Source organism: Canis lupus, chromosome 22 (assembly GCF_048164855.1).
Source record: "Canis lupus baileyi chromosome 22, mCanLup2.hap1, whole genome shotgun sequence".
Lineage (NCBI taxonomy): Eukaryota > Metazoa > Chordata > Mammalia > Carnivora > Canidae > Canis > Canis lupus.
In genome coordinates, this window is record NC_132859.1 from 26,365,491 (window position 1) to 26,384,052 (window position 18,562).

An 18,562-nucleotide genomic window follows, 5' to 3' on the forward strand; every position below is an offset into this window, starting at 1 on the left:
GAGCTCTTGTAGTCATCTTATAACCATGAAGGAACAAACACGAGGCAAAGGCAACATGCTTAGAATAGTCTTTTTCATCTTAGGAAGATGGAAAAATCCTGAATCTTGCACTCTGTTTTGTTGCTGAACCAGTCATTGCTGGTACTGCCTCCTCAGAATTATTATCATGTGAGAAAATAAGTCTTTTTCTTATTTACTGAGTCGTTTAGAGAGAAAACCATAGAGCCAAACTTCCTACGTTCAAATCTTAACTTTACTGAAACTTTACTGAAGTATTTCATATAATCAAAGGAAAGATTGTCAACATGAGTAGTGATCAGGCTCCAATGAGCTAAGGGAGAAGTCCTGCCTTCTTGGACAGGATAGGATAGAATATGCTCTGATGCAAGTTAGGCCAAATCTCAGTGGCTTAACATAACACAGTAGTATTTCTCACTCTTGTTACACGTCCAGTGAAGGGGGTTTTGCTTCCCACAGTCTATCTGTCATCTTGGAAGAACACCATTTGGAGCATGGGATTTCCAGGATTTCAATGCAGGGGAAGAAAAGATGAAAGAGCCACACTGGTTTGTGAGTGGCTCGCACTCATCCCTTCCAATCACATTCCCATTTGCCAGAGCTCATCCACACAGCTCAACTCAGTCATAGTGAGGGCTGGGAAATGTGTCTGCTATTAGGGAAGTACTAATTTTTACTGCCATAGACACTAACCTAATTATAGGGATCAGAGAAAAGACAAAACAAAGGGTTGAGTTGAAAGGCTTTCGCTGATCTTCATATTTTTCAAAAAATACCAACATCCAAAATACCCTCAACCTGCAATTATGATATTTTATTTTATAGGCAAATCTTCACTTTCTCATTTGATAATCTTGGTACATCTTTATAAGGAACAAATTAACTGATATTTAAACTGCATGTCAAAACTGTATCTGCTGTCATTCTCTTTTTAATAATGTACCTTGAATAAAGGATGGCAAGGGCTAGCCCTGGAGAGATTGATTCCAAATTCCTTGCTAGTATGAAATACAAAAGAGCAAATGTATTTTGATTTACGAATAGATTTGCCATAATAATATGCTGATGGTTAAAACTGATCCAGCTAATCTGGATGAAGCTTCTCATACTTACTTTGCAAAGAAAAAAAAAAAAAAAAAGTAGTAGGTAGGAGGGGGAGGCCTAGACTTCCTTCCATTCAGCCCTCTGGCCAGAAGCCGGGACAATGGAGCTGTCAGAGTAGCCATCCCTGCTGTGCCTAGCCAATTTGCCTGAACCTGAAATGGAAGTGTTAACTTCATGGAGTCTAAGTCCATCCATCCTCTGCCTTTTTCCTCACTGAGGCTTTCAGCAATGCTTGTTGGGGAAGAAAAGGTGCTTGTTTTATTCTTAATTGTACAGAGCAGCTGATCAGTGTCTGCATGACTTCTTGAACAATGAGTGTATTTCAGACCTTCTTACTGCTTGCTTACTTCATTTAAAATTTAACAGATGTCAATTGTGACACAAACACTTTCTCCCTAGGTGATGGATTAAGGCAAATTTCATTTTATGCCTGGCACGAAGTCCACGCTATATTGTGTGTTGAAAGACCATTATTTTAAAAGAAAGAAAAAGGAAGGATAAAGGGTCTGACTAAAATTCTGTAATAATGGAAGAAAACTAGTTTCCACAAAGGCATTGTTCTGGAAAGCTTTGTTGGCTTAGGGCGCCACCTAATGGGCATGTGGCAGCGTACACAAGGGCTGTTTGAAGCGGTACTCCCTGCTTTCTGGTGAACACAAAGGCAAAGTGTGGAGCTGCGATTGCCATTTGTGTGGATTTCCATACCCAGTGAGATGTTGTGTTCAAGTTCTAGGACTGCCTCTAATTAGTTATGAAACCTTGTGCAAGCCCCTCAGTCTCTCTGAACTCCAGGATCCTCATCTAAATGGAGGTTCTCGAAGCCTTCTTTGTGGGATTGCCCAGAGGACTGAGAGTGTGTATTTGAAAGCAGGATGTAATCCAAGGGCTCAGGGACTCAAGTGACTGGCAGTCATCATGTAATGACATCATGAGGCCCTATGTATTTTGTCTTCCTCCTTTTGGTAGGGAAAATAAGTTCAGAAGTATGTTTCTCCACAATAAGGAAAACAGCACAAACATGAAAATAAATGGCTGTTGGCAGCTGTCCTCAAGGTTGGAGAGGTGACAGGAAATTGTGGGGATGGTGGTGAACTGGACACACCTGTCTGGTCTCAGGGGGTGGCCACAGTCAGCCTAGTCAATAATGGCTAGTTTCCTATTTGCCAAAAAAAAACAAAAAAAAAAAACAAAAAAAACACAAAAAAAAACCCCCACTTACCCATGTAGAATCTCCTGCCTTGTAAATTGGTTCAAGTTACAGGAGCTAAATAAGCCATACCTGGGAACGGAATTCAGCTTCTAGGTCTCCAGTTTGCAATCTCTTCTATGGTTCTATACACGTGTAAGAAGACAGGGATACTAGGGCACCTGGGATACTGGGTGGCTCAGTGGTTGAGTGTCTGCCTTCCGCTCAGGGCGTGATCCCACAGCCCCAGGACCGAGTCCTGCATCGGGCTCCCCATGGGGAGCCTGATCCTCCCTCTGCCTGTGTCTCTGCCTCTCTGTGTCTCTCATGAAAGAAAGAAAGAAAAGAAAGAAAGAAAGAAAAGAAGGAAAAGAAAGAAAGAAAGAAGGAAAGAAAGAAAGAAAGAAAGAAAGAAAGAAAGAAAGAAAGAAAGAAAGAAAAGAAGGAAAAGAAAGAAAGAAAGAAAGAAAGAAAGAAAGAAAGAAAGAAAGAAAGAAAGAAAGAAAGAAAGAAAGAAAGAAAGAAAGAAAGAAAGAAAGAAAGAAAGAAAGAAGGAAGAAGAAAGAAGAAAGAAGAAGAAAGAAGAAAGAAGAAGACGACGACGACAACAGGGATACTAGGAGTGATCCTGCTCTGTGTGGGCTGGGACAGGGGTGGGGCGCTCAGCCCTCCCTGTCCGGGGAGGGGACAGGGTGAATCTAGTGAGAAGAACAGGAACTGGGTCTGAAATCACCATGGTACTGGCTGAGGTGAAAGACACAACTGGTGGAGGCCTAAGGAGGCCTCTCTCCTATTATCAGTTGCCTCTTCCTGCTCTCCTTCCCTTTTTCTCCTGTTTCTTGGGACAAGAGAAACAGAGCTTTCTCTGGGACAAGAGCTTTCTCCCTGAAGCGTCATGCTTCCCTGCTGAGTTTCTCCCAAAAACCAGTCACCGGCCGCCACAGGGAAGAGAACCAAACTGGGAGTCAGACCCTGCAGATACTGTCATTTGTGGTGAGACCTGGGGCAAACACTTCTACCCCTCTGAGTCTTCATCTCCCCATTTGTAAAGTGGGGAGACAAACACCTTCCCTGGCTTCTACTAAGGATGGTGCCTGGGTCATATGAGATGATGTGTGAGGCAGTGCTTTGTGAATTTGAAAGTGCTGAACATTATCGGGTTATTTGAAAACTAGGCTGTCTACCCTTGAACAATTCTTAAATGCTGGAAATACAGCATTAAGAATGGATCATCCACCCATTTAATCAATCATTCATTCAACAAATATTTATTGAGCATCTATTATGTGCCTGGCACCTGTAAGCAATGACTAAGACAAACATGGATCTTCCCTGTCACACAATGTACATTCTAGAGATAGAGACAGAGAGTAAGAAAAGGGATGAAGGAAGGAAGGAAAGGGGAAAAAAAAGGAAATGAAGGAGGAAGGAAAGGAAGAAGCTTGAAATAGGCCAGGATGAGATTATTTACAGCACTAACACTGACAAACTACAAATCAGGGTCCTTTCCAAGGGCTGATTGTGGCCCATCAACCATTGGAACCAGAGGTCAGATTCCAACGGTAAGGAGCCACAGGGAGATTTTGAGCACAGCAGAAACCTGATTTGCTATCTATTTTCTCCAACTGTCAAAGATCAGTCTTCCACCATGTGGAGATAAGACCTTAACCAGACACAGCGGCAGCAGGACCAGCCTTCAAGGTCATGGTACAATCCAGGCTAGAGATGGTGGGGCCCGGATCCTGACAGTGATAGAGCAGCAAAATGTGGCTGGATTGGGAGCAGGGCTCACAGCATTTGTTAATGGATTGGCTGTGCAAAAAAGATGGAGATACGGCTGGTGAGTGGCAGAGGCACCCTCCCTGTCCGTGAGGAGCTCACATTCTAGTTCGAGAAACAAACAGGCAGTAAGCTAAGAATTTCACAAGTGAGTATTTAGTTATACCGGCTATTGATGGCATCAAACACAGTGAACCTCAGGGAGACCTAACCTAATCTGGAAGTGACATGTGAACTTGATCAAGGTGAAGGATGGTACAATTACACAGCTATGGAAACACTTAAAATATTTCTCCCACAACTCTGATCTGGACAGGCAAATGCCTGAGTCCCCAACCTGTCAGTAGTTAGTAATGGCCTGTAGCAGGCAGAAAATCAGCAAGATGTGAGCATTCACCAGTTGCCTGCCTGTCCTCCTTCTGAGTTGTCTTGTTCATCACTCCTATGAGTTGCTGGAGTAACGAGAGAAAGGGTAGAGGTGAAAGTGAAAACGGGAAATCTGAGAGAACAAACCAGGCATGTGGGAAGGGGGCGCCAAAAAAGAACAGTTTGCTAGGATGAATGAACTATCTGATAGTTTGGGAAAGAGAAAGATCTGGAGGAGAGCAGATGCCCTAATAAGGAGAGCCTTGAAGAAGAGATTAATGATGAGTTTCTTAAGGGCTGATGGTAGATTCTATCTTTTAACCCTTCCTGTATTGACTACCTTTGCCATGTGATGTTGTAGATCCTCCTACTAAAAGCACAGAATGTATTTCACCACTGTCACTCCTTATCATTATCCACGTAAAGCTCATCCGTGGAGTTTTCAGGAAACTAACATTAACCACAGTGCTTTCACATAATGCTCTGCTTTACTGACATCTGGGATACTCTATTAATCTCATATAGACTATTTCTCTTATTGGTAAAATTTTTAAAGAAAACAATGAGCTATTTCCCACTTATGTGTCAATGCACATTCTAAATCACATTCCCAAATTATTTTTAATATCAAAGTATTTGGGTTCTTGCTCTCATCCAGTTTTTATCAAAGTAAGGTCTATTGATCAACTGTAACATAACTGTAAAACTCATTTGGGGAACTTGCTAAAAATGCAAATATTCCTTCCTCTTGTCTTTCTTCCCCTTAATGAACAATTCTGCTAAAATGATTATCTGGAACACAGCAAGACAGGAATCTGCATCAGCAGATGAGAGTACATGAGGGCAAGTCTAGTTAGCATAGTAGCCCAGCAGCTGGCAGGACCCAAGCAGAGAAAGGAGGATATCCACCCAGAAGTGCTGCCTGGCACTTCTGAGCTTGAGCAGGGTGAACAGGATGTCCATGCATGGGTTTGGCCTACAACAAGCTGACAGACCCTGAGCTGGCTGAAGAGGCACATCCAGAGAAGCAGCATGACATGGGGTTTTAAAGCCCAAGTGGAGTGAGATGGGCCTCCATCTTGGGGGAAATGTGGCCCAGAATATGGATTCAGAGCTCAAGCAAGGTGAGAAGGTATCTCCACAGAAGGGTGACCTGGTGTCCTGGTACAGAATGTCAAAATCCAAGTGTGGTGGGGGAAAGTATCTATATCAGAAAGTGGGTGGTGGTATAGAAAAACCATACGATCATCTCAACGGACACAGAAAAAGCATTTGATAAAAATCAAATACCTATTACTGATAAAAACTCCTAGAAAACTAAAGATAGGAGGGAATTTCCTCAAACTGATAAAAGACATCTATAAAAAAAAAAACTATACTGGCACGAGGGTGGCATAGTTAAGCAATCGACTGTTGGTTTTGGCTCAGGTCTCATCTCAGGATCATGAGGAAGACAACCACGCTGGGTTCCTTGCTCAGTGGGGAGTCTGCTTGAGTTTCTCTCTCCCTCTCCCTCTGTCCCTCCCACCCCCTGCTTGTGTGCTTGCTCTCTCTCACTCTAAAATAAATAAATTAAAAAAAAAAAACCATATATCTAACTTCAAACTTAATGGTAAAGACTGAATGCTTTCCCTCTATGATTAGGAAGAAGACAAGGATGTCTGTTCTCACTCCTTATATTTAGCATTGCATTGGAGGTCCTGGAGCAGACAATCAGACAAGAAAAAGAAATAAAAGGCATTCAATGTGGAAAACTTTATACATAACTGACATGATTGTCTATGTAGAAAACCCAATGGACTCCCCTCAAAAGTTAGGAGAATAACTGATTTTAGCTAAGGTTGCAGGATAAAAGGTATTTTATAAATATGGAGGTATTTCAGTAAGCAAATAATCAGTAATCAATTAAAATTTCAGTTTTTTAAAAGATTATATTTATTTATTCATGAGAGACAGAGAGAGAGAGAGAGAGAGAGAGAGAGGCAGAGACACAGGCAGAGGGAGAAGCAGGCTGCCCTAAAATTTCAATTTTAAGAACAGTATTTAAGGGATCCCTGGGTGGCGCAGCGGTTTAGCGCCTGCCTTTGGCCCGGGGTGCGATCCTGGAGACCTGGGATAGAGTCCCACGTCAGGCTCCTGGTGCATGGAGCCTGCTTCTCCCTCTGCCTATGTCTCTGCGCCTCTCTCTCTCTGTGTGAATATCATAAATCAATCAATCAATCAATAAATAAAGGGCTGGTGTATAAAATTTCTTTAAAAAAAACAGTATTTAAAATAGCATAAAAATATGAAAGACTTAAAGCTAAATCTGATAAAATGTGGAAAATCTGTACACTATAAACTATAATATATTGCTGAGAAAAATTAAAGACCTAAATAAATGGGTCTCTTTTTATAGATTAAAAGACTCATCATCGTTAAGATGTTAATTATCTCCAAATTAATTATAGGCTCAAGGCAATCACAATCAAAATCTCAGCAGAAATTTTCTAGAAATGGACAAGCTGATGCTAAGATTAATATGGAAATGGAAAGGACCTACACTAGATAAAATGATTTGGGAAAAGAATTAACATGGTTAACACTACCTCATTTCAAGAATTATTACAAAGCTAAAGTAATCAAAATAGTGTGGTATTGACATTAAATATTGACAAAGAAGATAATGGAATAGAACAAAGAGCCTAGAAAGAGACCCACATTAGGGACATTGATTTTTTTTTTCCCCAAGGTGCAAATGCAATCAATGTAGAAGGGATGGTCTTTTCAACAAAGGGTGCTAGGATAACTATAAATATACTGTATATATTCATATATACACCATGAATATACTATACATACTCACATACAGTAACAATAATAATAAACCATACTTCATGCCACTTACAGACATGAAGTGAAAATGGGTCATGGACCTAAATGTAAAATCTAAAACTATAAAAATTCTAGAAGAAAACATAGGAGAAAATCCTTATGAACTTGGGTTAGGCATAGCTTCTTAGATATAACACCAAAAGTATGAAAGGAGAAATTAAGTCGGATCTCATAGAAATTTAAAATTTTGTTCTTCAGATGACACTATTAAGAAAATGAGAAAACAAGCTAGAGCCTGGGAGAAAATAATTTTGCACAGGAGATATCTGATACGAGACTTGCATCTAGAATAAAGAACTCTCAAAATTCAATGACAATAAAAATCCCATAAAACAATGGGCAAAAGATTTAAACTGAACATTCACAAAGAAAGTATATACATGGCAAACACATGAAAGATGTTAAAAATCATTAGTCATTACAGAAATGCAAATTAAAATCACTACACATCTATCTAAATTAAAAAGATTAATAAGCATACCAAGTGTTGGCAAAGATGTAGCGGAATTGAATGTAAGCAGTCAGGGAAAAAGAATATGTACTCTATTATTCCATTAATATAAACATCTAGGGCAGCCCGGGTAGGCTCAGCGGTTTGGCGCTGCCTTCAGCCCAGGGTGTGTCCTGGAGACCTGGGATCTAGTCCCACGTCGGGCTCTCTGCATGGAGCCTGTTTCTCCCTCTGCCTGTGTCTCTGCCTCTCTCTCTGTGTGTCTCTCATGAATAAATAAATAAAATCTTTCAAAAAATATGTAAACATCTAGAAAATGTAAATTATATGACAGAGAGCAGATCAACAGTTGCCTGGGGAGTGAGCAGAGAGGAAGGGACAGGAGGGAGAGATTACACAGGTGCACAAGAAAACTTTTGGGTGATGAATATGTTTACTATGTTGATTATGGTGATGGTTTCATGAGTAAATGCATATATCAAAATTTATCAAACTGTACACTAAATTGTATTTATTTTATGTCAATTACATCTCAAAATATTGTAAAAATTTTCAGATTAATTCAGTAATTAAGAACCTGATAGAAGGAAAGGTCAATTAAGATTTTGGAAAATAAATAGAGCCAAATGGGCAAAAATTTGCTTGTTCAACCCAATTAAATGTCAGTGAAAAACTGGAACCAATTCAAATGTTTACCATTTGGGCAAGAGTTTTGTACAGCATGAATCTACAAGTCAGAATACAATACAAGTATTTTATTTATTTCCTTTTAAATATTTTATTTATTTGAGAGACAGGGAGAGCTCTCGTGCAAGCCGGGGTGGTGGGGAGGGACCAGAGGGAGAGGGAGAAGCAGACTCTTTGCTGAACAGGAGCTGGTCCCGAGGCCAGGCTCCATCCCAAGACCCCAGGATCACGACCTAAGCCGAAGGCAGACACTTAACTGACTGAGTTATCCAGGTGCCCCAAGTATTTTTTAAAATATTTTATTTATTTATTTATTTATTTATTTATTTATTTATTTACGTGTGTGTGTGTGTGTGTGAGAGAGAGAGAGAGAGAGAGAGAGAGAGAGAGAGAATGGAGGTGGTGAGGGGAGCAGAAGGAGAGAAGCAGAGCGAGAGGGACAAGCAGACTCTGTGCTGAGTTTGGAGACCAACATGAGGCTCGATCTCATTATCCTGAAAGCATGACCTGAGCTGAAATCAGATTCCGGCACTTGGGGTGCCTGGTGGCTTAGTCAGCTAAGTGTCTGCCTTCAGCTCAGGTCATGAGCCTGGGGTCCTGGGATCCTGGGATCTAGCCCCTTGTTGACCTTCCTGCTCAGCAGACAGTCTGCTTCTCCCTCAAATGAATAAATAAAATCTTAAAACAAAAAAAGAGTGTGATGTTTAACTGATTGAGCCACCCAAGAACCCCTGCTATGCAGGTATTTAAGAAATCATTGGGAAAACGCTTATTGTTTAATGCTAAGTAAGTAGATAAGACTGAAAAATTCCACCTAACCCTTTGATTATGTGTGCATTTTAGTCAAGAACTGGAAAAATACATGGGAAAACATTATGTGTTGGGGTGATGGGACCATGGGTGACAACTTTCTTGTTACTATTAAAACTTATGTAAACAGGGATCCCTGGGTGGCGCAGCGGTTTGGCGCCTGCCTTTGGCCCAGGGCGCGATCCTGGAGACCCGGGATCGAATCCCACGTCGGGCTCCCGGTGCATGGAGCCTGCTTCTCCCTCTGCCTGTGTCTCTGCCTCTCTCTCTCTCTCTCTGTGTGACTATCATAAATAAATAAAAATTATTAAAAAAAAAACTTATGTAAACAATAAATAACGGAACTAGTAAAAAACAGGAATGAAATATTTTTAAAGTTATTAATTTTAAACCAATGGCCTAAGGCCATTTACTCCTAATTGTAGAAAAATACTACAATGGGTAAAAACCAAACCGATGATTTAGGGAACAAAACCCGGTACTTTTTTTATTATTATTATTATTCATGACAGACAGAGAGAGAGAGAGAGAGAGGCAGAGGGAGAAGTAGGCTCCATGCAGGGAGCCCAACATGGGACTTGATCCCAGATCTCCAGAATCACACCCCAGGCCAAAGGCAGCGCTAAACTGCTGGGCCACCAGGGCTGCCCTAAAACCCAGTACTTTTTAAGGAGTTCCGGAAGTACTGACTGTAAAGGAAGGCTTTCCTGGGAATGGTGTAACCCAATAGTAATGACAGACCTCATTAAAACCAAAAGGCTTGGGATACCTGAGTGGCTCAGTGGTTGAGTGTCTGCTTTTGTCTCAGAGCATGATCCCAGATTCCTGGGTTTGAGTCCCACATCGGGCTCCTTGCATAGGGCCTGCTTCTTTCTCTGCCTATGTCTCTGCCTCTCTCTGTGTGTGTCTCTCATGAATAAGTAAATTAAATATTAAAAAAAAAAAACAACCAAAAGGCTAGACTGAAATATCATGAGAGTAAAGGTTGACACTACCACCGATTCTTTATTAAATTTCTTCCATTGAAAAGCCCCATTTTTTATAGAGTGCTAAGGTCAGACTTGAGACCAGGCCTCACAAATCTGTAAATTTACCATTTAAGCTTTTTAAAACTTTTGTACAAGGATTCCTGGTCTTCTGAGTGCCATGGCAACACCAATTGGGAAAGAGGTAAGATGCCCCTCAGCTCCAACCTTTGTTCAAGTTATTCCTGGGGCCCCCTAGGTGTCTATTGAAGATCATAAAACCTGCAGTTCACAAAGGCAATTTGCATTATTTCCACAAGCCCTACTGAACACCTATTTGTGCCAAGCTCTGCATGCTGGGCCTGTAACAACGAATGAAACACAGTTCCTGCCCTAGAAGAATTTACAAAGAAATAGGGGTACTACAGGTGGTGTGAAATTGCAAAGTGCATATAAATGTTAGCTTAATGATACCTTTTCTACATCAAGCACTTTTATTTCTTCTGTTCTCACCTTTGTATTGTAGGAAATTCAAACAATCCAGAAAAGGAGGAAGAAAATTTAAAACTCTGAAATCCTACCATCAAGCAGATCAAGCAGCAAACATCACTGACACACATTCATGTAATAAAGACAAGGGAATCATATTCTAAATACTATTTTTCAATCTGCCTTTTCTAAGCAACAATGTGTGGTAGATCTCCTGACATGTTCATACACATCTTTTTTTAATTTGACATTAGCTATCATCCTTATCACCACATGACGTCAAAATGCCTTGGACTGTCACAGAAGTCTGCAGAATCAAACTCAAGCCACCTCTCTTTATTCACCTCCACTTTATCTAGCAGGTAATATCTGTCTTTTGTCCCAGGGCAGAAGGAACTCCGACCTTGGAATTGAAAGGCCCTGGTTCTGGTGGTGACCCTGTTTTGACCCTGAGCCATCCCTGAAACTTCAGTAAATCATAACTTTTTTCTTCTGTAAAACAAGAGCAGTATTCATTCTGCCTGCCTTTTTCATTCAGTGAAATGGCCGCAGTGCCTTTCTTCTAGCTATTCCTTCTGCCATAACTGTGCTAGAACAGAGTTAAAAACAAACCATCCCTTGACCTTCAGGATTCTACATGCTAGTGAGAAATGGGAAAAAAAAGGAAATTAATAAAATATTGTGTCAAGGGTTCCTGGTACTCCAAAGACTGTTCTCAGCCCAGGGTCCAGAGTGGCCCTTTATATGTGTCACTCAAATCATATCACACTGTACTCAAAAATACTTCAGTGCCTCTGACCTGCAGGCGCTTATGTGATCTCACTACCTGTTACAAATCTGTCCTCATTTTCTCTTATTCTCTCCTTCCCTCATTCTACTCCGCCAAACTCACCTTCTTGCTGTTCCTCAAAACCACCAGGCATGCTTTTCCCTCAGGGTCTTTGTATTAGCTGACCCCTGTATTTAGAATGCTGCTTAACCAAGTCATCAGCATGGCTTCCTCTTTGACCCTTTTCAAGTTTTTGTTCAACTGCAACTTTCTGTGTTTAGTTCTGACCATCCTCTTCAGAATGGAAACCCCATCTCTGCTGCAGCATTCTGGATCTTCCTATCAATCTACTCTCTTACCACTCTCTAATATACTAGATACTTCATTTCTTTACTAGAACATAAGCTCTAGAAGGGCAGAAATTTTTGTCTGCTTTGCTGATATTTCTGAAGCATCCAGAATGATGTCGGGCACAGTGGATGCCAAATAAATGTATCTTGAATCAATTGAACAAAGCTGACCAGAGAGGGGAACAGAGATGAGGGCCACCTCATCACACAGCTCCAGGGTGCAGCCTCCATTGTACTATGCCAATGGCATCCTCTGAAGCTGTGCAATGTGCAGGCTGCACAACGCTATGTGATGACTCTAAAAACAACTATGAAGTTACTTTGTCAGCATAAATTATTAAATGAAAATACTTTCCTACAATAAAAATATACAAAAATATAAAGAAATATCATCCCAAGTCCTTCAACCTAGAGGTAATATCTCTATTAATTTTTGCTGAACATTCTTCTAGATACTTCTCTATCTATGCATATATACACACATAAACCTTCATTTTACATAAGTATCATCACTTATGCCAAAACGTGTTCTTTTCTCTAACAGTATATTATGATAAACTCTCCATGTCAATAGATGCAAATCAGTACAATTTCTTTAAAGAATGGGTCTATAAATTAAGACCCATAAACCAATTCCATTTTCTAATAAATAAAATTTTACTGGAAAGCCATGCTCATTCCTTCACATATTGTCTATGACTGCTTTCATGCTACAATGGGAGAGTTGATTATTTGTGACAGAAGCCATATGGCCCACAGCCTTCAATATTTACTATCTGTTCTTTTACAGGAGAGTTTGCCAACCTTTACTTTGTGACTGAGTATTAAGATAGTATAAAAATGCTCTAACTGAATTACTCCCCTACTGTTACACATTTAGCTTCTTGTCAATTTTTGTTGAGGAAAGAGGTCATATATACATCTTGGACATATGTCCAATTTAAGGACAAATTCCTAGATCAGTTTCTTTAGCCACATTAATTTTTCCATATATTTGAGGACAGGTCATAAATACATAAAGAATCCAAACAAATCAATAGCAATAGCAATTACCACCCAGAAACCCTAAATATACATTTCTGAAAAAGAAGATATACAAAAACAAGTAATATGAAAAGGTTATTACTAATAATCAGGGAAATGCAAGTCAAAACCACAAAGATATATCACCTTACACCTAATAGAATGGCTACCATCAAAAAGAGATAAAAACTGTTGGTGAGAGTGTGGAGGAAAGGGAACCCTTGTATACTGTTGGTGGGATTGTAAATTGGTGCAGTCATCATGGACAGTAATATGGAGGTTCCTCAAAAAATTAAAAATGAACTATCATTTGGTCCAGCAATCCCACTTCTGGGTATATAACCAAAGAAAATGAAATCAGTATCTTAAAGAAGAATATCCACACTCTCGTGTTCATTGCAGCATTATTCACAATAGCTTAGACATGGAAACAAAGTGTCCATCAATGAGTGAAGAGATGAAATAATATTATATACATATATAACAAATGTTATTCAACCTTAAAAAAGAAGGAAATTTTACCATTTGTGACAACATGGGTAAACCTGGAACATGTTATGCTAGGTGAAATGAGCCAGACACAAAAAGACAAATACTATATGGTCTCATTTATATGTGGAATCCAAAAAACTCAGACTTTGAACCAGGAAGACTAGTGGTTGCCAGGAGTTAGGAGGTAAGAGAAATGGCGAGGTGGTCAAAAACTTTCAGTCATAAGATGAATAAGTTCTGGAGTTTTAATGTCCAGTATGATGTCTATCAATAATACTGGGCGGTATCTTTGAAATTTGCTAAGAGATTAGATCTTAAGTTTTCTGATCACACACACACACGGAAGTATGTGAGGTTATGGATTAATTAAATAACTGGATTGTGGTAATTGTTTTACAATGTATATTAAAAGTCATCATTGTACACTTTAAAAATCACACTGTATAGCCTAGAGATACAACTTTTATTTGCCAATCATAGCTTCAATAAAGCTGGATAATTAACTGATTGGTTAATTAAATTTGTGTTTAAAAATTAAAATAGAAAAATTATAGTAAAAATAAAGTTCAAGGAAATAAACACAACAAAAATTGAAAATAGTTTTACTGCACTGTAGAGACTATAAGCCAAGGGATTAAGCTGGCTTGAGATTGCTCTGGAAAATATTTTCTTGATGAAAATTCATTCATTTTGGAGATGAGATTTCTTTAGACCCAGAGCTAGACTAATAACTTTCTACTCCTTGTCAGACTTTATTAGCCGCTTTTCTACAAGATTTCTTAGGTCTCTGGAATCACCAGGGCCCCAAAGCACAGAGGATCTGTGCAGAATTTGTTTTGCAAGTAAACGGCAGCCAATTCTAACAATCCTCACACTGATTTCTACCTTAGGTTTTCACACCTCTTCCTAGGGGTTCCAAAGAGGTGGGCGTTTTTGTACCATTCCAAAGTGTTTTTAAAGTGTAAATTTAACAGCAAATGAGAAACTATTTTACTATTTAATGACACAATTTTACATGCAAGTTTTGTTTGGCTTATTGGCCAAATTATTTTCACTCATCTAGTATATTTCTTCATGAGGTTTCTGGTAAGGATTTATATTTTGCTCAGTTTGTCTTATTTTTGTTAGAATACTCTGTTTATTGAAGACTTTCTATATCAAAAAAACAAACAAGGGAGAGATAAAATACAAAGATCAAAACCTGCCATGGCCTCTATGATACACAGGCACCAGTGTGCAAATACCAAGGGTAAAATATGTCTATTTTATCTTTATTTTTACAACTCCCTACCCACCTCATTTAAAGACATTGTTCCCAAAGTCTAGTTATGTACTAAAGGAAGTATAGGACATAGGAAGCAGGGAAGGAAAGGTACAAAACCAAAAAAGCAACATCTCAGACATCATGAACGATCCCATTACATTTTGATCCCCCTCATCAGGACTGAACTTAGGTCAAGGCTGCAAAATTTCAAGAAAGATCAGTAAAAAACAAAACAAATAAAGAAATGAACAGAAAACTGTCTAACTGCAGTCATACATGTGAAATTTGGTTTTCTTCAGAGAAAGAAAAAACAACTTGACACTGAGCTTCTTGAGAGGAGTGCTGTCGTATCTCCACATTGCCAACACTTAGTACTAAGAGCCAGTGCAGCTCTTTTTGAATAAATGAATGGGTGAGTGAAAACAAACAAACCCTGAATGCGTAAGCACAAATATCTGTCATTACTTAAGTATTTAGAACTTGTTTGTCTAGATAGTTCAGTAATTTTCAACCACGGATGCACATGACAATCATGTAGGGATTTGGGTTTTTTTCAATTTTTATTTGGTGTAGTATGTAAGAAAGGTATATATAATCTTAGGGAGCTTTTAAAAACTGCTGCCCCTTAGAATGGCTAAAATTAAAGACTGACAACAATGTTGAACAACTGAACACTCATACATTGCTAATGAAAATGCAAAATAACACAACTACTTTGGGAACCAGTTTGGAAATTTCTTGTAAAGTGAAATGGACACTTAGCATACAACCCAGAAATTCCACTCCTAGGTATTTACCCAAGAGAAGTGAAAACATATATCCACAGAAAAACTTTTACATGAATGTTCATAGAAGCATTACTCATAGCAGTCCATAACTGGACAGTCCAGATGGCCATCAATAGGTGAAGGGAGAAACAAAATGTGGTACCTCCATAGAATTGAATACTAATCAGCAGTTTAAAAAAAAAGAATAAACTACTAAAACATTTAATAATATGAAGAGTCTCATAAACACTATGCTGAGTGAAAAAAACCCAGGCTGCTTGATTATATTTATGGAATTTATGAAATTCCAGTGCTTATAGAGTCACAACAAGAATATACAGATATAAATCTTCATGACTTTGAATTTAGCAATGGATTCTTAGATATAACAGAAGCTCAAAAAAATAACAAAATATTGATAAATTAGATTTCATCAAAATCAAAACTCTTGTGTATCAAAGGACATTACCAGGAAAGTGAAAATCCAACCTACAGAATGGGGAAAAAATATTGGCAAATTATCTCTCATAAGAGTCTAGTATTCAGAGAAATATGTATGTGTATTTGTATGTGAATACATCTCTATCTATTAAAAGAGAGGGACAGAGAAAGAGATTTTTAACAACTAAAAAGTAAAGACAAGCAACCAAATTAAAAAATGGACAAAGAACCCAATAGACATTTCTACAGAGAAGAAATGAAAATGGCCAACAAGCACATGAAAAGATGCTTGATATCATCACATATCTGATAAACTATTATCCAAAATATACAAAGAACTCTTAAAACTCAACAAGAAAAAAAATTTTTAAATGGGCCAAAAACCTAACAGACACCTCTCCAAAGAAGATAGACATATGGCAAATAAGCACATAAAAAAGATGCTCCACTATATCCTATGTCATCAGGGAAATGCAAACTAAAACAAGATATCACTATACACCTATTAGAATGGGCAAAATCTGGAACACTGACAACACCAAATGCTAGTAAGGATGTGGAGCAGCAGGAACTCTCATTCACTGCTGGTGAAATGCAAAATAGCAAAGCCACTTTGAAAGATAGTTTGGTATTTTTTTAAAAAATGAAACATATTATATGATCCAGCACTGCACTGTGTGATATTTATGCAAATGAATCAAAAACTTCCACACAAAAACCTGCACATGGATGTTTCTAGTAGCTTTATTCATAATTACCAAAACTTGGAAGCAACCATATGTCCTTCAGTAGATGAATGGACAAACTGTGGTACATTCAATACTGTTCAGCACAAAAAAGAAATGAGCTATCCAGCCATAAAAAGATTTAGAGGAAACTTAAGTGTGTAATACTAGTGAAATAAGTCCATCTGAAAAGGCTACATACTGCAGCATTCCAATTGTAAGAAATTATGGAAAAGGTGAAACTGTGGAGAAACCAAAAAGATCAGTGTTTGCTAGGGGCTGAAGGTGAGGGTGGGGTCTGAGACGTGAATAGGTGGAGCACAGAGGATTTATAGAGCAGTGAAAACAATCTATACAATAAAGATGGATTCATGTCATTATACATTTGTCCAGAACCACTGAGTGTACAACACCAAAAGTGAACCCTAAAGAAAACTACGGACTTTAGGTAATTATGATGTGTTAATGTAGGTGCATCAGGGTGCCTGGATGGCTCAGGAGTTGAGCGTCTGTCTGCCTTTGGCTCAGGTCGTGATCCCTGGGTCCTGGGATGGAGTCCTGCATCAGGCTCACCTCAGGGAGCCTGCTTCTCCCTCTGCCTATGTCTCTGCCCTTCTGTGTCTCTCATGAATAAATAAGTAAAATCTTAAAAAAAATGTAAGTGCATCAATTGTAACAAACTGCCCTGCTGGGGGATGTTGATAATGGATGAGGCTATTCCATGTGTGGGGGCAGAGGATGATAAGAAACCTCTCTATCTTTCCCTCAGTTCTGCATGAACCTAAAACTGCTCTAAATAAGTAAGTCTTGGGGGATCCCTGGGTGGCTCAGTGGTTTAGCGCCTGCCTTTGGCCCAGGGCTTGATCTTGGGAGTCCCAGGATCGAGTCCCGTGTCAGGCTCCCGGCATGGAGCCTGCTTCTCCCTCCGCCGGTGTCTCTGCCTCTCTCTCTTTCTCTCTCTCTCCCTCTCTCGCTCTCTCTTTATGTCTATCATATAAATAAATAAATAAATAAGTCTTTAAATACATAGTCTTTCTTAAAAAGTAAAGTCTTAAATGTCACACACATACACAAAAACATGTGAAAAGAAACAACAAATTATTTAGTGGTTTAAACCAAAATTCAATTTAATGGTTACCTCTTTTTGAGGAAAGAAACAGGGTGTGGTCAGAGAAGACAATCTAAATTAATGGAATGTTCTCTTTCTTAACATAATTTGGGTATTATTCTTTTTTAAAGATATACTTATTTAAAAACATTTAAAAATAAAGGCCTATTTATTTTTGCACTTTTATATGAATTATGTGTAATTAAAAAAAAAGATTTATTTGAGAGAGAGCAAAAGAAAGCATGAGCTGGAGGGGAGGCAGATGGAGAGGGAGAAGCAGACCCTCTGCTGAGCAGGGAGCCTGATGCAGGGCTCTATCCCAGGACCCTGGGATCATGACCTGAACTGAAGACAGATGCTTAACTGAGCTACCCAATTGCCCCAAATTATGTGTAAGTTTTAAACACACACATATGCAATATCAATTTCAATATGCCCCAGATTGTCTCTGGAACTTGATTTTTAAAAAACATATCATTAACAATATTCATTTGTGGAGGGAGGAAGATAATGAAGGAATAGGAGACCCTAGTTTCCTCTGGTCCCAGGAATTCAGCTAATACAGTTATCAAACCATCCTGAACACCTGAAAACTCAACCACAGATCTAAGAATTGCTGCAACTCAACAAATAGAAAAGCAACCACGTTCTGCAAAGTAGGAGGTGCAGAGAAGTGAATCTGAGGAGACACATGGGAAGACAGACCGTGGGGGAGGGAGCCTCTGGCAGCTGGCTACCAGAATGTGATAGAGCAGTGGAGCACAAAATTGGAACATTTGGAAGTCTTCTGTGCTGAGGGACATCCCTGCCTGAAAGGTGCTAGGTGGTGAAGAATTCTAGGTGGGACAGTGGTCGCAGGCACCCCAGGGTTGCCTAAGTGCCACAGGGTTCCCA